Source organism: Hyperolius riggenbachi, chromosome 9 (assembly GCF_040937935.1).
Source record: "Hyperolius riggenbachi isolate aHypRig1 chromosome 9, aHypRig1.pri, whole genome shotgun sequence".
NCBI lineage: Eukaryota > Metazoa > Chordata > Amphibia > Anura > Hyperoliidae > Hyperolius > Hyperolius riggenbachi.
Window position 1 is genome coordinate 272,947,327 of NC_090654.1, and position 17,986 is coordinate 272,965,312.

The 17,986-nt window shown below is 45.9% G+C and overlaps 2 protein-coding genes across 7 annotated transcripts in view; one reads left to right on the forward strand and one right to left on the reverse strand.

The window, feature by feature from the left end:
• The window catches only part of DGLUCY (D-glutamate cyclase), a 168,288-nt gene that overhangs the window by 68,079 nt on the left and 82,223 nt on the right, over positions 1 to 17,986 (forward strand). The window lies entirely within an intron of this gene.
• GPR68 (G protein-coupled receptor 68) overlaps positions 1 to 17,986 on the reverse strand; it is a 53,913-nt gene that overhangs the window by 6,079 nt on the left and 29,848 nt on the right. Inside the window, exon 1 of one of the 6 annotated variants that reach the window (XM_068254596.1) lies at positions 9,824 to 9,862. The exons of the other annotated variants lie outside the window; for them this stretch is intronic. The gene's annotated coding sequence lies outside the window, so the exon portion shown is untranslated. Of the gene's footprint in view, positions 1 to 9,823; positions 9,863 to 17,986 lie in introns of those variants that run through there. 6 annotated transcript variants of the gene reach the window in all.

Consider the following 17,986-nt stretch of genomic DNA (forward strand, 5'->3'; position numbering starts at 1 on the left):
TGGCTCACACGTTCCGCCACCCATTTCTTCATCTTCCTGCTGACTTTGTTACTCACATTATCTTTTTCCGCTTGTAACTTGTATATAGAAGCGTCCAGCCCTTATTAACAGCCCTCCACCCACAGCTGCCTGCGCTCTCAGCTCTGTGACACACATCCTTGTATAACAACAAAGGACCCATTACCCTTCTTATACAGTCAGTCACTTCTATACTGTCCAGTGTGGTTTGCCTTAAAACAGAAGATATTTGCGATAATTCAGATTTAAGCGTGTATCTTTGATTACCCACAATGCACACTGCTGAATATGCAAATTATCTCTTTATGCCTCTGAAGCCAAGCTTGAATCCAAAACCGCTGGTGTATAGCAAGCCTATAGCTTTGCATTTTACAGAGCCACACCAACCCCACATGCAGACAGCCTGTTCCAGACTTTTGGTCCACATCAGTACATGGCAGGGATTGCTATGGCTGTATGGGATAGGGCTTGGACCAGTACAACACAGTAACCAAGCAGTCAGCAGTGGTGCATTGTGGGTAACCACAGATAAATGCTTATATCTGAATTATCGCAAATACCTTCTATTTTAAGAAGGCAAACCACACTAAGCATTGCTTTTTTAGTAGGAGGGCATTTTGGTCTGTTTTAGGCTCCCAGCACACTGTAAATACGATTTGCGATTCCGATTTGCGATTTTGATTTTCCCTGAATGCTATCAACAGAAAACCGTTGAAAAAACGCAGCCTGCAGTAATGATTAAAAATCGGAAATCGGAATCGCATGTAAAAAACAATAAAAAAATCGGAATCAAATGCAGTGTGCAGGGGGCCTTAATGGCCACACATGATACAATAAAATGATCCGATTTTACAGCATATGATCAGATCTCCTGAAAAAAATCGAAAGTGAGTGAAAATGTGAGTGATCCGATCAGATTTTTCATTTTCCCCCCGATTTTGATCGATCCGGAATGCTGGAAATGTTTCTTCAATTTTTCTAAAGATTGTATGGTGAGTGTTAGATTGCGCTCCCTGACTGTTCAGTCGGGGATTCTTATCAGAGGTGATTATAGTCAGATTACACAGAGAACAATGAAACAAAGGGCAGATTAGGTGTTTACTGTCATGTTCCCACTGATTTATAAGGTAAAATACAAGAGGGTGCTTCATCTCTGGTTCTCTTTAAATTGAACAGATATTTAAAAAATTGTATGGTGTGTGGCCACCGTAAGTCCCCTATACTTTCCAGGTGGTTTTGGGTCACCCCGAGCTGCTTGGTTAGTTTGCTATACTGACCAGATAGGGTGGCTTCATCTCATGCCCTGCAGGCTGCAGGGAACTACAGCTCCCAGCATGCCTCTCCAGCCAGGAGATTGCTGGGACTTGTGTTTTACAGGCTGCAAACTGTTAATATCCCATACCATAGTGACATATAGTAGAATGCAGTACATTGCTCAGGATACCAATTTTTACAGTAATCATCCTGGTTTCAGTGTCAAACACTTCCTATATCTATATATATTGCTGTATATTGGTATGTAGCCCCGCCCTCCTAGTGATGCTTAGCCTAGGCTGTTTAGGTATGCTGAATTATCCTCCCAGAGCATTCTGGGGAGACCGGGTATTATTTTCACTGGCTTCAGAATTCACAGAAAACATTCCGCAGAGCTGCACCTGTCAGCATTACAGATGCCGCCACCTGTGATGCATTGCAGAATGTAAATCAGGGTAGGAAAATGTTTTACAATGGGCAAACGCTGACTAAATAATTAATAAATGAATATTGTAAAAAAAAACCCCCAAAAAAACAATTTTATTTATTATGTCTGGAGTCTGACATATTTATTTCCTTTTAAACAATGCAGATTGGCTATCCTGCTGATCCGGTTGCCATACATCAGGCGACTTGGGATCTGATCGACCATCCGATTTGATTATTATAATCGAATTGAATGAAAATCGGTGCCGCCAAGTGCATGCCCGACCAACAATGTGACCAATTTCGGGACAAAAATTGGTCGCCTTCTCGATCGCGCATGCTGCTAGAAGTTGCTCGATCAGGTGCGGGGCGATAACGGTGTGCAATTTCCCGATGATCGACAAGCGCGACAAAACCCCCAACGCTGTCACCCCTAATGTAAATGCCCCCCCAACGCCCCGTGTAAATGTATACATTACCTCTCAGCGGCCTCCGCTTGTCCCCCGCTGGCTTCTGGGATTCCATCTCTGCATACACGTATGCCACGCGTGATTCCGTGTGATATTATACATCAGTATACGTTTACAGGGGGCACATTTACATTAGGGGGGCTCAGCGTTGAGGCGGCGGATGCGCCGCACAAAGCCAATTCCTGGATCGATTTCAGCATGAAATCGCCTGTGGTGTATGGGCAGCTGACAGATCTTTCTCTTATCAGATTCGATCGGAGAGAGATTTGTCTATTGGTCGAATCTGCCCATTATCTCTAGATGTGTGGCTACCTTTATCCTTTCAGCCGCAGACCCAGAACAAGAATACAAATCAGTGCTCTGACTGAGGTCTAACTGGAATAGTGTCCTGTTCGTTTTGCAGTGTTCCGATCTGATTTTCTCATCATTCCCAATTTGCTGATCGCTAGGGCACCATGAGAAACTTAGCAGTTGCAGTACTCTTCTCACTTTTGGGATATGATTTTTACCTAAATTCCAACGCAGTGCATGATGCATTTTTTCTGTGTTGAATGTTTAGGTGAAGTCAATGGGAGTGCAAGAAAATGGCTTTGCAATCGCGGTACTATACTATATGAACAAAATACTAAATAATTGCTTAAAGTGTACCCGAGCGGCCAACGCTCGGGTACAAAATCAGATACTTACCTTAAAGAGGATCCGAGATAAGCTTTTACTAATTGCATAATTGTGCTCCTTACATATAATTTATAGGGCATTCCTCAAGCCAAACACTTTTTTTTGTTTGTTTTAATACTTTAATTCCCTGTAAACTAAACAAGCCTCGCCCACAGCTCCTCCAGCACCTAGGCATTCTGAGTCCCATGTAGCAAGTGCTCATGGGAGATCAGTCTGGGAAGGAGGAGGCTTTTCCCAAAGGAGAAGGAGGCGGCATTACCAGCCAGGGATTTCAGTGGCAAGGGGGAGGAGAGGGGGAGTGGAGTTCTCACAGGCTAAGAGGTGGAGATGCAGATCAGCTTGCCTGTAATGATGGTAAGCAGATTATGGCTGCTCTCATTGTATCGCAGGAAGAAATAATTGTATACTGTTGAAGCTGTTTGCAGCTAGATTCTCTGTGTAAACTTTAGATAAGATGTATAGACAAGTTACTTGCTATAGTTCGTTTTCAATCTTCGATTTGCTTTAAGAGAGGGAAGCCTCAGGATCCTATTGAGGCTTCCATCGCTACTCCGTGGTCCCCATCACTAAGCGCCCCCCAGAAGATAAGCGATAATGCATCTTGGTGAATTGAACCCAATTTACCTGATCTGCCGCTCTGTACCGGTAGACAATAGATTCGATTTCAGCAGAAATGTTGTATAATATCGATTGCCCCGCCACCGCTGCCAGCCCTGTGCGCACTGGAGAGATAGGTCTCACGTTTCCCTGGGTAACCCAAACTACGCAGACAGGAAGGGAGCAGAACTTGGTAACCCTTCCTCAATTCAAAACCAAAAACAACAATAAATTGAGATGGAAGAAATGAAATCTATAAATCGGCACACATTCTGGGAAAGGGAACTTAATAGAACAATTGATAATTCTCAGAAGGGAATTCGCTACTTCATATTTGCTGGAGGCATCTCATTGTGTCTCCGTTGGGAAGCCCTCCAAAAAAATCTCTGTTAAATGGAATCTAATTCCTTCTACGCAGATCGGCGGCGCTTTCTGTGAGACATTTCCCTTTGTTTTGGAGAGAATGTGGCAACACAGGGAATATGTTACGTGTTTAAACACTGGGAGGATTCCAAGTTTAAATAATTGTGAGATTTTTTTAGATCTAGCGTTATATGGCATAGTGGTTAGCGCTCTCGCCTTGCAGCGCTGGGTCTCTGGTTCAAATCCCAGCCAGATCAACATCTGCAAGTAGTTTGTATGTTCTCCCTGTGTCCGTATGGGTTTCCTCTGGGCACTCCAGTTTCCTCCCACATCCCAAAAACATACAGATAAGTTAATTGGCTTCCTCCTAAATTGGCCCTAGTCTACGATACATACACTACACTACACAATGCATACATACATACATACATACATACATGGACACAGGACTATGGTAAGGATTAGATTGTGAGCTCCTCTGAGGGACAGTCAGTGACAAAACAATATACAGCGCTGCAGAAGTTGTCGGCGCTATATAAATACTAAATAATAATATGGGTACCCTATTTCCCTGAAAATAAAACCTACCCCCGAAAAGAAGCCTTAGCATGATTTTTCAGGACGCTCGAAATAGTAAGCCCTACTCCAAAAAGAAGCCCGAATTACTGTTCTAAAAAAAAAAAATTTAAATAGTGTCCAGGAAGCTATGGTATGTACTATATGTAAAAATGTAAAATCAATAGAACGCAGTAGGACAGATAGACCCTTCACCAAGGAAAGCAGCCAGGCATCCCCCAAAATAATTGCACTAAAAAGACCCCAAGAGACACTGCATGCGCATGTGCTTGCTCTGCATGTGCCCATCTCACCTGCCCACCCTGATATTAGCACCCTGATAGCACCCGCATCCCCGCCCGCCACAGTAATGCCAGTTCTATCAAGGTGTTAACCTTCCCAGCGTTCAATTTCCCCAGGATTTCTGTGCAAACAGTGATAACATTTATTTTTAAAACTTTTTTTTCCTGTAACTTGCCAAAATGTGTCAAGCAAGGGTCTAGTATACAGTGCAGGAGAGTATTGATGTGTATGCATGTTTATACTGTTCACAGCATGTTTTTTTGAACGGACATTTCTGTCCATACCGCTAGGGAGGTTAATGAAAATTTCGGGGATGCTGCAGCACTGGCAAGCTCCACCCCGGACTGGCAAGCTCCACCACGGAGCTGCCACTGCTGGATCTTAAAGAGCCTTCCCTGTCAGCACATCCGTACTGCGCATGCACAAGCCTAAATCTTCTCGCCTTTGGAAGTACTTGTCATGGAGGTCAAACAAATTTAAATGGGGGACAGAAATGGAATGAGGGGATGGAGAGAGGCCCGGGGAGGCTCTGAGGAATCCAGGGCCTTCCCGCTACACAGGTGAGTAACTTTTTATTTTTCTCGCTTTAGGGTTGTTTTAAAGTGGGATTGTCAGCCATAAAATTAAACTCCATTTACCCACTGCTTTGTGTTTATTATGCTGTCTACAACCTGACCCTGCATTGCAAGCATTCCAATATAATCATAAATGTGTCTGCTGTAATGAATCTTATCTCGGTCAGCCTGGCCCTATTCTGGTGCATTGCCGGGGAGAGTGAAGCTTGTTATCTCCCCTCCCACGTTCCTGCTCCTCACTGATTGGCTGAGGGCAGTTCAGTGTGACATGAGGCTGAGATGGTAAATACACTTCACCCCTCTGCAGAAGCTGCTGAAACATGATCTATGCATACATGTGTTTACAAAGCAAGCTAGATATGACAGTTTCTAGGAGAATAAAAAGAGTCAGACGCAGTAAAGGTGGAAAATGCCTGAAATGGTTTTCTCTTTATTTACTATATATAATTCACTGAAATTAAAACATGGGCAGTTCAATACATATGTAATATAAGTATAACAAGTGTTATATAATACTACTAATACTAATACTATACTACTACTAATACTACTTATATAATTATTTTGGTTTTTTTTTTCCTGGGGATGCCGTGGCTGTCCCTGCTGCTTTTACTGGGGATTTTCAGAAGCTCCCACTACTTTTTATCTGATCCAGAATATCCAAAATCAATTATTTATTGAACAAAAGCTGAGACACCGGATTATCCGGACAGATAAACACATAAGGGAATAATAGAGTGGCAGCATTTTGTTCTCTAATTTTAAATATTGATGCCCCTGTGTCCGGAGGAAATGGGGGGGGGGGGGGGGAGAAGACATGTGAAACACCTGCCGACCAGAGGCTGGGTGTATCTGTGCTGCATCATGTAAAAGCAGCTCATCTGTAGAGTGCAGGAGTTCTCTTCTTCAGTTGAAGTAATTTTAAAAATGAGTTTGGCCTTTAACAACCGGTTTGGGGCCACAGTAAGTACAATCTATGCCGCATCTGTGGCTCTCTAACTCTGATGCAGCATAGATTCTACGCCGCAGCTTACCACGAGCCCCAGACGACCGCTGCTCTAGGAAGAAGCTAATTCGGCTGTTATGTAACAGCCGAGCTTTCTCCTGTCATTCAGGAGCCATTTTCATTGGCCACTGACCTCCTGATCACTATGAGCCAACCACAGTGATTGGAAGTAAAGGAATGACAAAAAAAAGCCTTTGGTCCTTAAAGGGAACAGAGGCGCCCACCCCAAATGAGTTAAAATACCGATAAGAATTAAAGGAACACTATCAATTAACATTTTTTAACCTGGGCTTGAGAGAGTTCCTGAAGTGCTGGTGAATAGTGATGTATACATTTCACTTGCTTATCTCTTTTGTTTACTGTATCAAATTCCTTTCATTCTGAACTGACCGCAAGTCTGCTGAAATCTGACTGCAGAGTGAGCCATGAGGGGAGGGGGAATTCCCTCGCAGTGCATCTGTTAACCCTGTGTGTGTGAGAGAAAGTCCTGTGTTTATGACTGAAGTGTCTGAAGAGAGCAGAGGAAATGTAACTTGTTATTAACATTTGTAATTGTCTGTGACACCACAGCTTTTCATACTTTTTTTTTTTTTTTTTGCTTTCAGAGAAAAATACTCTGTACTCTGATATGCAAAAAAAAAAAAAAAAAAAACCAACAACACTGGCTGTGCATTGAAGCAGACACCCCTTTTGAGAACGATTTGTCCCAATAGAGCTAAATCCTACACACAATGAATTAAAGCTTTTGCTTCTATTTAAACTGGAAAGTAGGAAAATGTTTATGCTACTTAGACATTATTTGTACATAGTCATTTTTGAACACTTGGTTTGATAGTGTTTTTTTAAGTTCTTCTCTTAATTTTAAATATCTTTTATAAATGAGGTCATTATAAGGACGTGAATGGAGCCTCGCCCCAGAAGTGGTGAGAAGGAAAGCCATGGCCACTCCTATCCCTAAATGGGCCCCACCAGCAAGACATTATGCCCCCCTTACTGAAATATAAGGGGCCTTATGCTCAGTTTTGTCCCTGAACAACCTTTAACCTGAAACCGTCCCTGAGGTCAGCAGCAACACAGATAGCTGTTATCGCCGTGCTCTGGGATTCATATATTCCAGCCCTATAACACCAGCTGTCTCCTGCGGACGATCAGTTATGGTACAATACATTCGTATCGCTCCACCGGTATAACTCTGTCCCGTCACCAGCCTCCCCAGGCTCAGGAATTTGTTTCCTCCTAGATATTCCTCCTCCATGGACAAATTTTATGAAAACTCTCATATTAGTCTGGTTTGATAACATTCCACCTGCTTTTCAGGACAGAGGAGAAGCTGTTGTGGAACTTCTTTAAAATACATGTTAGAAGCACGCATTTGTCGCGCAGTTTCTGTCATGTAATCGTTCTCTTAGGGTTAGACACCAATCGACTGATCTCACTTAAAGAGGAACTCCAGTGAAAATAATGTAATAAAAAAGTGCTTAATTTTTACAATAATTATGTATAAATGATTTAGTCAGTGTTTGCCCACTGTAAAAGCTTTCCTCTCCCTGATTTACATTCTGACATTAATCACATGGTGACATTTTTACTGCTGGCAGGTGATGTCACTGGAAGGAGATGCTGCTTTTGTGGTAGTTGGAAACAGCTGTTGTTTCCCACAATGCAACAAGGCTCCCACAGCGTGATGTCAATACCTCAGTGCTGTGAGGCGCTGACATCACACTGTGGGAGGGGTTTCACCAGAATATCAGCCATACAGAGCCCCCTGATGATCCATTTGAGAAAAGGAATAGCTTTCTCATGGGAAAGGGGGAATCAGCTACTGATTGGGATGAAGTTCAATTCTTAGTTACGGTTTATCTTTAAAGGGGAACTGAAGTAAGAGGTATACGGAGGCTGCCATATTTATTTCCTTTTAATCCATACCAGTTGCCTGGCAGCCCTGCTGGTCTATTTCTCTGCAGTAGTATCTGAATAACACCAGAAACAAGCATGCAACTAGTCTTGTCAGCTCTGACTTTAAAGTCTGAAACACCTGATCTGCTGCATGCTTGTTCAGGGGCTATGGCTAATAGGATTAGAGGCAGAGGATCAGCAGGGCTGCCAGGCAACTGGTATTGCTTAAAAGGAAATAAACATGGCAGCGTCCATATACCTCTCTCTTCAGTTCCCCTTTAAGTTTCTACATAGGAGTTGCCTCTCCCCGACAAGATTCCAGAAAATTGACAATAATGCCAATGGGCGGGGCAATAGATGCTCACACCCGGGTTCAGATTTCATGCATGTACACAGAGCCGGGACAAGGTCCTCCAGCACCCAAGGCTGAGACAGCAAAGTGCGCCCCTCCATCCCTCCCACCCCAGCCATCACATACTGATTGCTATTAGACTAAGAGGCGTCACAGGGCCAACAACCTCCCCAACACCTTAATATCTAGTTATATGGCTTGCAGTCAATGCCATGTATCCTCTTTTCTTATTTCTTTCTGCTTCATACACAATTAGGAATGACAGCTGAATGAATTCTGCGCCCCCCTCCTACACTGCGCCCTGAGGCTGGAGCCTCTCCAGCCTATGCCTCGGCCCGGCCCTGCATGTACAGCTCCTTCTCAAAAAATTCGCATATTGTGATAAAGTTCATTATTTTCTGTAATGTACTGATAAACATTAGACTTTCATATATTTTAGATTCATTACACACAACTGAAGTAGTTCAAGCCTTTTATTGTTTTACTATTGATGATTTTGGCATACAGCTCATGAAAACCCAAAATTCCTATCTCAAAAAATTAGCATATTTCATCCGACCAATAAAAGAAAAGTGTTTTTAAAACAAAAAAAGTCAACCTTCAAATAATTATGTTCAGTCCTGCACTCAATACTTGGTCGGGAATCCTTTTGCAGAAATGACTGCTTCAATGCGGCGTGGCATGGAGGCAATCAGCCTGTGGCACTGCTCAGGTGTTATGGAGGCCCAGGATGCTTCGATAGCGGCCTTAAGCTCATCCAGTGTGTTGGGTCTTGCGTCTCTCAACTTTCTCTTCACAATATCCCACAGATTCTCTATGGGGTTCAGGTCAGGAGAGTTGGCAGGCCAATTGAGCACAGTAATACCATGGTCAGTAAACCATTTACCAGTGGTTTTGGCACTGTGAGCAGGTGCCAGGTCGTGCTGAAAAATGAAATCTTCATCTCCATAAAGCTTTTCAGCAGATGGAAGCATGAAGTGCTCCAAAATCTCCTGATAGCTAGCTGCATTGACCCTGCCCTTGATAAAACACAATGGACCAACACCAGCAGCTGACATGGCACCCCAGACCATCACTGACTGTGGGTACTTGACACTGGACATCAGGCATTTTGGCATTTCCCTCTCCCCAGTCTTCCTCCAGACTCTGGCACCTTGATTTCCGAATGACATGCAATAAAACGCAAACTTGTATTAATCAAGAATTAGCCATGACACCCCTCACAATATATATAATTAGGATAATTACTCAAATCCCAATACTTAGACATGTGTATTGTGAGTACATTTAGTTATCCTGACTATGGAATAAATGAATATTACATACTTACCTCGCCATCCGTTCCTCTCAGCAGCTCACCATTTTCTTCCGACTAGTTGTACTTGTCTCTCGGGAAGCTGAAAGATATATGATTTGCATATTCAGCAGTGATGCATTGTGGGACACGTCAGAGCTCACGCCAACCTGAGTATTCGCTTTAGTAAATAATGCCAGCAGAGTTGAACCTTAAAGGGTACCTGAACCAAGTAAAATGATTTAAAATAACACAATGTACCTGCAAATGAATATTACATACTTACCTCTCCTAGCTATCAGGGACAACAAAGAGATGATTTGCATAGTCAGCAGTGATGCACTGTGGGACACCTCAGAGCTCTCGCCAACCTCGGGAGCCTCTGGATCCTATGGCGGCTTCGCCTGCGCAGTAGAGCGGAATCGATGGTGCTCGGCTATTTCCGCCAGAGCCCATCGGACAGCTGCTAGTGCGCCTGCGCAGGAATGCAGAAGGTAACTATTGAAGCCGCAACTGCACCTGCGGCACAGCCAACAAGCTTGTTGGCTGATTTTTCAGGGGCTACCAGTGCTGGATCCCGGAGGGTGAAGAGGACAGGAGAAGCCTCATTAGGACCCAGTGGCTTTCCCCTCCCGAGGTAAGTAGCCCCTCCTGTGGAGAGCCCAAGTCAGGTGGGGAGGCCACCTGGTTCATATGTCAGACATGTCTTCCTAAGAGACCATTCTGTGGTGAACTGGCTGAAGGGAACCTGGGGAAGCTATGTGCACCAAATAGAGACACAAGGAAAAATGGGCGCAGGTGGAAGATGAAATCGTAATAAACGATAAATATCGTGGCTAACTGGCCGCGGGTTGAAACTGAAAACATGTAAATGATAAGTACCGTTTTAAAACAGACAGGAAATGAAAACAAAAAAGATATTTACTTTAAAAACCGTATCAAAATTCAAAAATACAGCTTGACCTAATCCTACTCTCACACAGAATTCTCTCCTGGTGGTGTCTAACCCTAAGAGCCCCCCTGGTGGTGTCTAACCCTAAGAGCCCCCCTGGTGGTGTCTAACCCTAAGAGCCCCCCTGGTGGTGTCTAACCCTAAGAGCCTCCCTGGTGGTGTCTAACCCTAAGAGCCCCCCTGGTGGTGTCTAACCCTAAGAGCCTCCCTGGTGGTGTCTAACCCTAAGAGCCCCCCTGGTGGTGTCTAACCCTAAGAGCCCCCCTGGTGGTGTTTAACCCTAAGAGCCCCCCTGGTGGTCTCTAACCCTAAGAGCCCCCCTGGTGGGCTCTAACCCAAAGAGCCCCCCCGGTGGTGTCTAACCCTAAGAGCCCCCCCGGTGGTGTCTAACCCTAAGAGCCCCCCCGGTGGTGTCTAACCCTAAGAGCCCCCCCGGTGGTGTCTAACCCTAAGAGCCCCCCCGGTGGTGTCTAACCCTAAGAGCCCCCCCGGTGGTGTCTAACCCTAAGAGCCCCCCTGGTGGTGTCTAACCCTAAGAGCCCCCCCTGGTGGTGTCTAACCCTAAGAGCCCCCCCTGGTGGTGTCTAACCCTAAGAGCCCCCCCTGGTGGTGTCTAACCCTAAGAGCCCCCCCTGGTGGTGTCTAACCCTAAGAGCCCCCCCTGGTGGTGTCTAACCCTAAGAGCCCCCCCCTGGTGGTGTCTAACCCTAAGAGCCCCCCTGGTGGTCTCTAACCCTAAGAGCCCCCCCTGGTGGTGTCTAACCCTAAGAGCCCCCCCTGGTGGTCTCTAACCCTAAGATCCCCCTGGTGGTGCCTAACCCTAAGAGCCCCTCTGGCGGTGCCTAACCCTAAGAGCCCCCCTGGCGGTGCCTAACCTAAGAGCCCCCCTGGCGGTGCCTAACCCTAAGAGCCCCCCTGGCGGTGCCTAACCCTAAGAGCCCCCCTGGCGGTGCCTAACCCTAAGAGCCCCCCTGGCGGTGCCTAACCCTAAGAGCCCCCCTGGCGGTGCCTAACCCTAAGAGCCCCCCTGGTGGTGCCTAACCCTAAGAGCCCCCCTGGTGGTGGTGCCTAACCCTAAGAGCCCCCCTGGTGGTGTCTAACCCTAAGAGCCCCCCTGGTGGTGTCTAACCCTAAGAGCCCCCCTGGTGGTGGTGCCTAACCCTAAGAGCCCCCCTGGTGGTGCCTAACCCTAAGAGCCCCCCTGGTGGTGCCTAACCCTAAGAGCCCCCCTGGTGGTGCCTAACCCTAAGAGCCCCCCTGGTGTTGCCTAACCCTAAGAGCCCCCCTGGTGTTGCCTAACCCTAAGAGCCCCCCCGGTGGTGTCTAACCCTAAGAGCCCCCCCGGTGGTGTCTAACCCTAAGAGCCCCCCCGGTGGTGTCTAACCCTAAGAGCCCCCCTGGTGGTGTCTAACCCTAAGAGCCCCCCTGGTGGTGTCTAACCCTAAGAGCCCCCCCTGGTGGTGTCTAACCCTAAGAGCCCCCCCTGGTGGTGTCTAACCCTAAGAGCCCCCCCTGGTGGTGTCTAACCCTAAGAGCCCCCCCTGGTGGTGTCTAACCCTAAGAGCCCCCCCTGGTGGTGTCTAACCCTAAGAGCCCCCCCCTGGTGGTGTCTAACCCTAAGAGCCCCCCTGGTGGTCTCTAACCCTAAGAGCCCCCCCTGGTGGTGTCTAACCCTAAGAGCCCCCCCTGGTGGTCTCTAACCCTAAGATCCCCCTGGTGGTGCCTAACCCTAAGAGCCCCTCTGGCGGTGCCTAACCCTAAGAGCCCCCCTGGCGGTGCCTAACCTAAGAGCCCCCCTGGCGGTGCCTAACCCTAAGAGCCCCCCTGGCGGTGCCTAACCCTAAGAGCCCCCCTGGCGGTGCCTAACCCTAAGAGCCCCCCTGGCGGTGCCTAACCCTAAGAGCCCCCCTGGCGGTGCCTAACCCTAAGAGCCCCCCTGGTGGTGCCTAACCCTAAGAGCCCCCCTGGTGGTGGTGCCTAACCCTAAGAGCCCCCCTGGTGGTGTCTAACCCTAAGAGCCCCCCTGGTGGTGTCTAACCCTAAGAGCCCCCCTGGTGGTGGTGCCTAACCCTAAGAGCCCCCCTGGTGGTGCCTAACCCTAAGAGCCCCCCTGGTGGTGCCTAACCCTAAGAGCCCCCCTGGTGGTGCCTAACCCTAAGAGCCCCCCTGGTGTTGCCTAACCCTAAGAGCCCCCCTGGTGTTGCCTAACCCTAAGAGCCCCCCTGGTGTTGCCTAACCCTAAGAGCCCCCCTGGTGTTGCCTAACCCTAAGACCCCCCCGGTGGTGCCTAACCCTAAGACCCCCCCGGTGGTGCCTAACCCTAAGACCCCCCCGGTGGTGCCTAACCCTAAGATCCCCCGGTGGTGCCTAACCCTAAGACCCCCCGGTGGTGCCTAACCCTAAGATCCCCCTGGTGGTGCCTAACCCTAAGATCCCCCTGGTGGTGCCTAACCCTAAGAGCCCCCTGGTGGTGCCTAACCCTAAGAGCCCCCCTGGTGGTGCCTAACCCTAAGATCCCCCTGGTGGTGCCTAACCCTAAGATCCCCCTGGTGGTGCCTATCGCTAAAACTTCCCTGGTGGTGTCTAAAACTAAGACCCCTCTGGTGGTGCCTTGACCACCATGCCTTAGCCCCCCCCCTTCTTTGCTCAAACACCTTTACAAACGATCGATAACATATTTGATAATGTAATATTTGTACATACAAACGAAATAATGTGACAAAGACTATAACGTTGCAAGTTTCAAAACCATTACTTATTTCAAAAACTTTAATGTTCTAAGGTTGAAAACAGTATTTTTCGGCGCCCAAATTTCTGCATTAGGTGCCATATTAACGATATTTGCATTAGCGTCAATGGGGTGCCCAATTCGTCCACTACTAATCATCGCCAGTTCCCACATTTCCTGCTTCCGTAGCCACATTTCCTGCTTTCCAGTGCTGCCTCCTACGAGCAGAGCAGGATCCCAGAGACGCAGAGGAAGTGTGCGCTGCGCAAATCCCGAGCCAATGCTCCAGGGAAGAGCAGAAACTGCGCCAGTGCTAATTTACGCATCGTAGTTTGCATCTACGCATCATAGTTCGTAGGTGCCGTTTCAAACCTACGCTTACGAATTTACGCGTAGCGAAGTACTATTACACGTAGCTTACGCCCACTATGCGTAGTTAATATGTGTATTGCGTAGTGAACTACGAATGCGTTACTTGCGGCTAATTTTCTGTGTGCGGTTGTATGCTTACAAATTTACGCATTGGAAAGGGGAATGTACGCATAGAAGAGTTACCGGTATAAGCATTTACAAAGGAATTAATGCGTAACATTTTTTACATACAGGCATAAGCATCCGCATACACTACGCTTCGCACTACGCTTAATTGCGTATTTTAACGCGTAGTCTATGAAATGCATACAAAGCGAATATTTGATTTCGAAGCTGTAGTTTGGCGAAGCGTAATTGCGTAAAACTATGCGTAGTTCCAGCGTAGCGAAGTTGGCTGACTACGACCATCCCTGCAATGCTCTGTCAACCATCCTGACAAACCACTTGTGCCCCCACACGCGGCAGAGCTTTCTGAGCCGACATCAGACTAGTCGGCCACAGCCGGACACATCATGCCCAGTCAACCTCCTTCATCTGATGTTCTTGGCCATTGTGGAAAAGACTGACGAACATAACGAACATGATCTTCCTTCCGGGGAGAAGCTTTAGTAAATTGCGCTGACAGAGTGCTTGCGTGACTGTGACTGTGACTGACTGACTGTGAAACCTTATCCATGCAGTGTGATGTGCGATAAGCTAAAAGCCATAAGAACCATTCTCAAGTGGTGTCTATAACAATAATCATCACTAGAGCCGCTAAATAATCAGTGAGGAGGGGACTGGACACTATGGCGTCACGGGAAGCGTGTTTTAGTTGATTTTATGGTTTATGTACCGTCTATTATGACTCATTAGGAAGCACTCTCCCCAATATCTTCTGACTGCACTCTAAAATAATTGCACATCATAAATGATACTGAGGTCATCTTTTCCTTTATTCTGCTCGGGATAGAATCCTCCTTAGCAAATAATTTTACCAAAATACATTAGTATTACTTTGAAAACCACTTGATTACTGTGTATTGTTATTATATGAATGATTATACTTATAGCTGTATATTGGTATATAGCCCCGCACTCATGGCTGGATTTTAGGCAAGGCCACACAGGCCATGGCATGGGGCACCAGGAAAGCAAGGGGCGAGCTGTGGGCAGCAGGATGGCAGTAGCAGTTAGCCTGCCGAACATTTGTCCTGCTATACAGAGTTTGCAGCTAGTGGAAAAGGATGTGCTTAATACCCGAAGTGGCATGTGATATGATGAGATAGACATGTGTATGTACAGTGCCAAGCACACAAATAACTATGCTGTGTTCCTTTTTTTTCTTTCTCTGCCTGAAAGAGTTAACTATTAGGTATGTAAGTGGCTGACTCAGTCCTGACTCAGACAGGAAGTGACTACAGTGTGACCCTCAATGATAAGAAATTCCCCTTTTTATCTCTTTCTTGCTCTCAGAAGCCATTTCTGCTAGGAAAGTGTTTTATAGTTGGAATTTCTTATCAGTGACGGTCACACTGTAGTCACTTCCTGTCTGAGTCAGGACTGAGTCAGCCACTTACATACCTGATATTTAACACTTTTAAGGCAGAGAAAGAAAAAAAAGGAACACAGCCTAGTTATTTGTGTGCTAGGCACTGTACATACACATGTCTATCTCATCATGACCCACGTCACTTCGGGTATCCTTTAAAAAGAACCTGAACTGAAAATAAAAAGTCAAAATAACTATACACAGGTCATACTTACCTCCTGTGTAGTGTACTACTCAATCTCTTTCTCCTCTCCTGCATCCCATTTGTCCACTGTGATCAATGGAATTCTCCGTCCTCTATTTTAAAAATGGTCATTACCCCATAACAGCTTCCTGGTCAGCACGCTGGTAAACTGTAATATCACCCACTTGAGCCATAGGGAAACATGGACATTACCTTGCACATTCAGTTGTAATATATAACTGACAGCAACTGGTATATTTCAGTTCTAACAAATATTGTCAGAACTGGAAGGGATCACTGTAAGAAGAAAATGGTGAGCTTCTGAGAAAGTTCTTCTCAGAAGCTCACCATTTTCTTCTTACAGTGATCCCTTCCAGTTCTGACAATTCAGTTCGATGGTGAGGTTAGTATGTAATATTCATTTGCAGCTACGTCATGTGTTTATTTTAAATAATTTTCCTCACTTCAAGTTCCCTTTAAAGGACAACTGAAGTGGGAGGAATACGGAGGCTGCCATATTTATATCCTTTTAAACAATCCCAGTTGCCTGGCAGCCCTGCTGAACTATTTAGCTGCAGCAGTGTCTGAATAACACCAGAAACAAGCATGCAGCTAATCCTGTCCGATCTGACAATAATGTCAGAAACACCTGATCTGCTGCATGCTTGTTCAGGGGCTATGGCTAAATGTCCTATTGGAGAAAAGCGCTATAGAAATATTATTGTATTGTATTGTAAATGTATTAGAAGCAAAGGATCAGCAGGATAGCCAGGCAGGCAATTGGTATTGCTTAAAAGGAAACAAATATGGCAGCCTCCTTATCCCTCTTGGCTCAGTTGTGCTTTACATTTTGCGGGAGTCGCATGTTGTATTATTTCAGAAGAAAGTTGAGTTTTGTGCTGCTGTTATGATATTTGGCATATCCCGGTGTTGCACAGAGTGGTATAAATCTCTCCGCTGCTGGCAATAGTCTACTCTGCCTTCGCTGGCGATGGTCTGCTTAGCGGGTCAGACGATGACATCAGCCAGTCGCAGTGGCGTCTGGTAGTCATTCCATGCCTGTGTTCCTGGCTTCCGTATAACAAACATTCCTGTTTCCGAAGATGTACAGTTGTGTTGCGCGTTGTCTCACAAGCCAGCCGCAGAAGCGCACAGAGCGGAAGCTGAGAAGACCGAACTACAACAGATGGCGAAATGCGATCCTGATTCTCGTATGCAGTGTAAATTAAATTACATTTCTGCTAATTGCATCATAATAGCCCCATTGCGGTTTCCTATTTATAGAGATCAGTATTGCTGTATTTCGGGTATATTCGTAGGAAAATGTCACGTCTGATGATGGGCTGGCCCTATTTATAAATCTGCTTTGGAAAACTTCTTCCCCCATTACAGGAACCTGAGGAGGAATAAGGAGGCTGACATATTTACATCCCTGTTCAATAGATTCTGGAAAGTTAGTTTAAAGGGAAACTGAACCGAGTAAAATTTAAAATAAACTCATGTTGCATCTGCAAATGAATATTATATGCTTATCTCACTGATGTTTTCTCTCAGAAGCTCACCATTTTCCTATTATCGATTCCTTCCAGTTCTGACAAGGTTTTGTCAGAACTGAAATATATCCGTTGCTGTCAGTTCTATATCAGTTGCTGTCATTTATAACTGAAAGGACAACTGATGTGCAAGGTAATGTCCATGTCTCCCTATGGCTCAAGTGGGCGATATTACAGTTTAAGGCCTTGTTCACATTGCATTCCGTTTGCATGTTCGTCCGCGGTTTTCGAAGCATATTTTTTTTTGATTCCCGACACTTGGGTGGGTGATTCGTTTTTGTGCTTAGCGGTTTTCTAAGCGTTTTTTCTGAGCGGTTTTGTAATTCACTCCCTGACGCAAGTCAGGAAGTGAACTCTTTGACCCGAAAAATAATAAATGCAATGTATTTATTCGGAAAAATGTGAGCGCAATCACCTTATTGCGCATTTTTGTACGAGTTTTCCGATTTTCCTATACCTTCCATTGAGGCGGAGTCACCATTGAAAATGGTACAGGCACCGCTTTGCTAACCGCACAGCACACAACCCGCGCTGATATGAACCTTCTCATAGACATTAATTGTGCACACGGTCAGGGGGCGTTTTTTAAAACCCACACGCGGGCGAAAAAAAAGTCGAAAACGCCTGCAGTGTGTGCAATCCCTAACAGTGTGCTGACCAGCAAGCTGTTATGGGGTAATGGCTATTTTCAAAATGGAGGACGGAGACTTCCATTGATCACAGTGAACAAACAGGACGCAGGAGAGTAGAAAGAGATTGAGGAGTAGACTACACGAGAGGTAAGTATGTGTCTGTTTATTTTGACTTTTATTTGTTACTTCAGGTTTGCTTTAACCACTTAACGACCACCTAACACCGATAGGCGTCGGCAGGTCAAAG